Raw genomic sequence first — 8,045 nt, 5'->3', positions numbered from 1 at the left:
GTATGTTTCCAGGATCCAGGTAGTATTGTGTATAAGGATCTGAATGTTGAAATCGGATAAAAGGTTTGAGTGAATTTTGGCGAGAAAAATCAAATATGAGTCATTTACAGGCACAAACATTGGGCTATACAGACATAGCGAATGCCGTGGAGGCACTCAACCGTATCCTAGTTCAAACAGGTAACGCTGTACAGGTAGATATAGGTCAGCACGCGCGTGAAGTTACTCGAACGCCGCTCAGTCCTGTCACCGATTCTGTACAAGAAACTGTCAGAATGGCAGTACTATTTCGGATCCGAGTGACATGTATCCACCTCCGGATGGCTATGGTACAGCCAAACCAGTTTTTATCAAGGAAACTGATGTATTTGGTATACAGCAGGCTTCAGACAATAAACAATGGTTGAACAATATAGAGGTATACCCGAGTCTCGCTCGCGTTATCTCCCCTGACCATCTGAGCGGTATTCAGTGGATTGGCAATGTCTGGCGCATTTATGTTGACAATATTTTCGATCGTTGTGAATACCTCCAAGTAGTGGTAAGTGTGGATTCACAAGTGATGATAATTGGTGTGAAAATTAGAGCGGTGTCGAAAGTAAAGGAGATTGAAAGTTGTGATATATTTGGTGAATATACTCAACACGTATGTTTATTGTATACTTGTGTAGGTACATTTGTATGATGTATGTATGTATGCATGTATTGTGTATGTATGTGTGATATGGGTCAATCAAGTGCGATTACAAGATTTCCACGCTAGACCATAACACGACTGACTCACAACTGGTGATCATGATTGAAGTATCCAACTATCATGACGTGTATGTATATATGTATATATGTGTGGTATGTATGTATGTATGTACATGTATGGTATGTATGTGTGGTATGTATGTAATTATGTATGTGTCAATCAAGTGCGATTACAGGTTGTGGGTCAGTAATGGTAAGTGTGGATTTCCACGCTAGACCATAACAAGACTGACTCACAGCTGGTGATGAAGTATCGAAATATCATACGGTGTGTGTGTGTGTGTGTGTGTGTGTGTGAGTGTGAGTGTGTGTGTGCGTGCGTGCGTGCGTATGTATGTGCGAAATCAATATGCGAGATGCAATCAAGTGAGTGACGTAATAATTAAATATGTATATATGGTGCGTGAAATTATTTAGGAAGTAATGAATCCAGGACATTAATCCTGGCAGTGGGTACATGTGTAATGTATTATGTAACGACGGCGTGCATATATGTGTGTATGAATGTGTGTAATACATTGAATGAAAATAAAGGAATGAAATGTGTAAATGAATGTAAGGTGATGAATGAGAGCCCTCTTGCATGAGGACATATTTGTCAGGATACTGAATCCAGGGCCTCAACCCTGGCAGCAGTCCAAATTGTTAAATGTTCTGGGGCATTAAAATTTCTTGTACCTAAAAAAAAAAAAAAAAAAAAATTCCGATCGCGTAACCCTTTTATCGAAAGGAGTAGCTATTAGAGGAAAAATGTTACCAGACAACCCCTATCGTCCTAAGCATGACCCGCTTACTAAAACAAAAATCAAAGTTTCTAACATACCCCTCTCGGTTGATTAATTAACTGATTGGTAATTAAACGAATATTGGAAAATAAAGGATGTAACATCATAGAAATGTACAGAGAAAACTACGAATCAATAACAAACTTACACACTGTGATACGGGCGATCGGATTGTCACAGAAGCTGACAACGGATCTACCGAGATCATGCACTCAGGGTCGGTACAAGGTATTATGATAGCATATGGTACTACGGTCAGCCGAGAAATGCAATCAACAAAAATAAGACGGTAACAAAAACATGCACAAAATGTAAACAAGACGGACACAGAATATCTGAGTGTGAAAATGATTGGGTGTGTAACATATGTAAAGAGTCTGGGCATAAGCAAATTGATTGCAAGGCACATTTGAACCAAACAGTCCAGGAAAGCGTTATCGAAACAAATAAGGGAGATGAAAAAGAGGAGGGTAACACTACAGACAACAGTACAGATGAAGAACAAAAGATAGAACCAGACCAGACACAAAGAAAAGAACGTAACGTGAAAAAAAGGGAAACAGGGACAAAACTCCCTGAAGAATTTTGGCTTCATGGGAGAAAGGGATCTTAAGACCCCAGTACAATCGAGGGGTCGCAGCAAATCGAAGCAGCGATATCCACCCTCGCCTCAAAAGCAGGGTGAAGGTAAAAAAGCGAAAAAAATAAAGAAACAAGAAGCAAATGTAAACAATTAAAACAATGGAGACAATGAATATAATATCCTTGAATACACATGGATTGAGAGATAAAAATAAAAGATGGAGGCTTTACGAGTGGTTAAAAAATCAAAAAAAATTGATATTAATTTTCTGCAAGAAACACATTTTACAGATAATTTAACTAACACAATAAACTGGGAAACTCAAAATTACGAATGTATTTATAACAGTTATGGTAGTAATAAAAGTTTCGATTATAGTAAAGCAATCTTTATATAATAATGTGGTGAATTTTAAAGTGTCAAACGATGGAAGGTATGTAATGAATAATCTTTGAAATAGACAAAACTATCTTTACGTTAGTAACCGTTTAGGCACCAAACGACGAAAAAAATCGGAATCCTTACTTCAAAAAATTGAAAACAGAAATAGAAAGCTTTAAATTAGGACTCGTAGTGATTGGCGGAGATTTCAATGAAGTACTTAACGAGAAAGACAGAAAAAGTAGCAAAAGGAATTATAAAGTAAGAAATACATACGATTTAAAACAGGTAAAATAGGCGTACAAATTGTTAGACATATGGAGAGACAGAAATAAGCAAAATTATCAATACACATGGAGAAGAAACAGATATTTAGCAAGCACGATAGATTATTTTTTGATAGAAGAAGAATTTTCTTTTGTGAAATCTGCGGATATTAGACCTGCCCAAATAAAATTTACTGATCACCAAGCAATAGCACTGAAATGACTTATAAAAAGGTTACTATAGTCGGTCAAGGAATTTGGAAAATTGATAATAGCATTTTAGATAGCAAAGAATACATAAACAACATACACCAATGTATTGAAAAAACTTTGCAAGAGAGTAGAGAGGGAGGATTGAACAAAAGGAAAACGTGGGACTACTGTAAAGCTAAAATAAAAAGCGAAACTATAACATTTTGTATAAAAAGGCTAAAGAAAAAAGGTCAAAAACTAATAAATTAGAAGATAGGTTAAAATTCTTGAAAAATAAAAAATAATGTTTCTGCAGAGGAAGAAATAGAAGTTGACACTTTGGAAAAAGAGCTGGAACTATTGTATGAGGTAAGGGCACGAGGGGCACAAATAAGGGCGCGAGAAAAATGGTTGGAGCAGGGCGAAAAAAACACTAGATATTTTTTGGGCCTTGAAAAACAGAGACAAGCTAATAGTGTGATTCGAAGTATTAGAGATGAAACAGGAAATGTAGTATCGTAACCTAGCGACTTTCCAAGAACTATACACAATTTCTATGAAAAATTATACAATTCTTTGAATATAAGTAAAAATAAAATTGATGAATATATCCATAATATAATTAGATTATAAATCAACAGATAAAGAAAGTAAATCTTGTGACGGCTATATAACTTATGGGGAGAGCACTAAGGCTATTTCTAAAATGAAATTAAATAAAAGTCCTGGCACCGATGGACTTTCTGTAGAATTTTATCGATGTTTTTTTGGACAAGATAGGGAAATTTTTTACAGAATCATTAAATGAAGCGCACGAACATCAAGAACTAAGTGAAACGCAAAAAAGTAGGTTTAGTTTCCTTAATTTATAAGAAAAATGATGTATTGAGTCTTGAAAATTTGAGACCAATCTCTTTACTAAACATAGCTACAAGATTAAAAAAAGTAATGCCAAAAAATATTAACACCGACCAAAATGGTTACATAAAAAATAGATTTATTGGATATAACATAAGACAAATTCAAGATATTATAGATTATTCGGAAAAGTTTTATATAGACGCGTGTATACTCTTTCTTGATTTTGCAAAGGCGTTTGACACAATAGAATGGGATTTCATGTTTTCTTGTCTTTCAAAATTTGGGTTTGGAAATTCTTTTATCAATTGGGTAAAAACATTTTAGTCAAAAATAAAGGGTCGCGTTAAAAATGATAACTGGATAACGGAAGATTATGAAATAACAAGAGGTATTCGGCAGGGCTGTCCACCCTCATGTCTTATTTTTGTCATAGCAGTAGAAGTAATTGCCTGTAGAATCAGAAATGATATCAATATATCGGGGTTTAAAATAAACAGAAAACAAATAAAAATTGTGCAGTTGGCAGACGACACTACTTTGTTTTTGAAATTCTTGGACATATCTAAAGCTTTAAAGATTATAGAAGAATTTGGAAATGTATCTGGTCTGAGGTTGAATAAGGGAAAAACAGAAACAAAAGTAAAAAAAAACACAAGGGGGAATTAAATGGACACGTGATGAAGTTAAATCGTTAGGAGTCTATTTTGGAACTAACAAAAAAGTATGCAATAATTGAAATTGGGAAGGAAAGAAAATATCGATAGATGCATTATTAAAAAATTGGAAAAAAAGAAAACTAACTGTTTTGGGAAGAATCCTAATAGTAAAGTCACTCGTCATATAAAAAATTAAGTACCTCGCTAGTACACAAACAATTACAAAGGAACAGATAAAAAACTTCAGCAAATGATCTTTGCTTTCATATGGGAGGATAAGAGAGCAAAAAAGTTAAGAGAAATACAATGATTGGAAATTATGATCAAGGAGGGCTACAAGTTAGAGATTTAAAGTCTCATATTGATATGTTAAGGTTAAGTTGGATAAAAAGACTTAATGACGGAAATACAGCCAATTGGAAAATAATACCAAGATTAATGTACGAAAAATATGGAAATGATCTATCAATTTTTAAAATGAATATCTGAAATTTGTCGGATATTGAAAATGTCAAGACTGGTGTAACGGATTTTTATTATGATATGTTAGAGTCATGGATTAAAGTCAGAGCTACAACTAAAATAAATGGCTTTTTAGATATAAGAAGATCAATAATATGGGGGGAACGAAGATATTTATTGTAGAAAATCTTTAATTAATAAACTATGGGCAGAGAGTGATATTCTTTATGTAGATGATATTGAATGAATACGGGCAAACTGATGAAGAGGTTATTTGTAATAAATTAAACAACAAAAGAAATAGGATAACCGAGACATTAAAAGTAAAGAAAGCAATATCTAAACAGTGGCTAAACATATTACGATCGGAAGAATCACGAAAAACAAAAAATTAGAAAAGATAAACGTATTATGGTGTATGTAGATAAAACTATTAGTAGTAAATGCCTAGTCGATTGTACAAATAAGGATTTCTATAACATTGCTGTAAACAAAAAATTCGAAAAGAGCTACTGCGAACGCATGTGGCAAGAAAAATTTAAGCCGGACTTTGATACGTTAAAACATACGTTTAATTTCATCCACAATAAATTGATTGATAGTCGATATAAAGTGTTTAAATGGAAGCTGTTTCATTATATAATACCGTGTAAAGTTATACTAAAAAGGTGGAGAACTGAAGAACGTAACTTGTGTAATATTTGTAATGTTACCGAAGATTATACACATTACTTCATAGAATGCAATTATTTTAATGAGATATGGGACCTAGCATTAGAGATATTTCGAGAATTTGGTTATTGCATCAATATCACAAAACTGCAGTATATTATATATGGGTATAAGATTTATGAAAAAAAATGTAACGATATAAATATTATACTGAGTTTGATTGGTTACACGATGTATTAAGTCTATCATATAAGTGAGCGGAAACGTAAAGTAGTTAATGTTATGTCGGTATTTAAACATGAATTAAAAATTGTACAACTAATATACAAGAACAGGATTAGAATGCTTAACGCATTTATTCAAAAGTAGAATTTTTAGTATGGAGTCTGGTTAATTGTGTCGATAGCTATGTGAATGTGGTAAGAGTTGATATGACCAACACTGAAACATGGCTCTCGGTACGATTGATCAGACTACCGGTAACTGAAACATTCAACTAATACACTAGATAATAATACAGTATGAATAAACAATAAAAGAAAACTGTTTAAGCACTATGATGACATCAGCAATTATAAAATATATTATCGTACACGTATACATTAGTTTAAGTGTGGAACTGGATATGTTTATATGTCTTTGAGTCCGTCGGTTCTATGTCCTGTATGTTTGAACGAGTTTGCAATCTTGTTTGTCATTGTGTGGATCTAAAGTGTAACTTTTCTTTCTTTGAGTATATGTATGATTGTGTGTTTATGTAGCTGACTCTTAATTGAGATGTATACAAGTCTGTGTGTATGATTGACAGAATTAAATTTGCATGGTTTATCTTGTAGGTAATTGAGTGGATCTTAAGTATAAACGTTTTTATATGTGTATATGACTGATGGTGTGTTTGTTTTTTTCTTTTCTTAGGCAATCAGTGAATTGTGTACGTGTCTTTATATCTGACAGTGGCAGGATTTAAGACGGTCAGTCCCTGCCATAGTGTCTGTTTATCGTATGTCAGATAGTATTTTTTGCGACTGTATAGGCGTCAAACGGATCGAATGAGCATGTGTGTATGTGTGTATGTACGTATGTACAGTATGCATGCATGTTTGAAGGTAGGAGCATGTAAGCGAGTACGAAAAGAAATAGTAATGAAAGTAAGCAATGAAGCATGAAACATGTAGTGTATTGTATAAATTGTAAGAATTGTAAAGAGTCGAGATCACTATAGACTTTGGCTAGTTTTGTTTGGCTGATATTCATAACCTCTTGGCTCTGAGTGCAAAAAAGAAAGAGGGGGGGGGGGGGGGGGGGAACAAAACAAACAAAAAACAAAAAAAGATGTAAAATGTATGGTTTATGTAATAAATTATATATTTTTTTTTATAACAACAACGTTTTAAAGCCACATATTCCCGAACAACCTAATATTCTAGTTGCACACGTGTATTAATGGCAATCCAAGATGCTCATTCACGCTCTCCCAACATTAAAATGACTACTGATCTGGACGCTTGACCGGGGGAGTCCTTGAGACATCAGTATATAAAATTAACTCGACGCATTTATATTTATAGCGAGATTTGTCACGGAGCCGAAAACGAGGCTATAACAACTTGCACTGCACACATATCGAGTATACGTGAACTTTGCCTAATAATGCTTTCATTTAAACATATTGACAGAATAATCGCGTAATATCCAGGTAACTTTACAAAATAAACATAGTTTACATTAAAATACTTAGTTTTAAAATTAGCAATATGTATACAACAAAACATCGATAAAATCTTAGATCGGCGAAGTTGACAATGTTCAAAAGCTAACCAGCAATCCAACAGACGTCCGGAAAAATCGGAATTCGAGGCTATTCCTTTTTCTTCTCTCGTTAAGTTGAAATACTCGGGTTTTGTCGATTCCACACACTTTTATGTCCTTTTTTTGGCAGAATCTGTCTGCGTTTTCGCAGTTCCACGCTTGCGGCGTTCCGCCATTTTGTATGGACTGTAAAACCCACCGTTGCATTGTGGGACTAATTTTCAGAGAAATTTAGTCCGGCAGCCACAGTTAATATTTTTGTGAATTCCCCGTATACTTTCATAAATACACATTTTCTTTCAGTTTCTGATTCACGATAATCTGGTAGATATGTATCAAGTCCGAAAACTGTAAAAAGCTCAAAATGTAAACATAGATATATGTTTCTCCGTGAGTATGTGACTTTAAAGTGCTATTTTTATCCTGAGATACAGGCTGAATTATAAATCATACTTACCTACAAGACGGAATGCTGTAAGTAACTGATACAGAGGTTACACAACGAGTGGTTGTTGGATATGGAATTTATTTCACACGAGTAAGTTATTATTTTAAAGTTACAAAAGACACGAGCTTTAGAGGGTCTATACGGACAGAATAAAACACCTAGATGGGACTAAAT

The sequence above is a fragment of the Pecten maximus genome, unplaced genomic scaffold (assembly GCF_902652985.1).
Source record: "Pecten maximus unplaced genomic scaffold, xPecMax1.1, whole genome shotgun sequence".
NCBI classification, from domain to species: domain Eukaryota; kingdom Metazoa; phylum Mollusca; class Bivalvia; order Pectinida; family Pectinidae; genus Pecten; species Pecten maximus.
The sequence above is the reverse complement of the archived record's forward strand: the minus strand, read 5'-3'. Positions refer to the sequence as shown.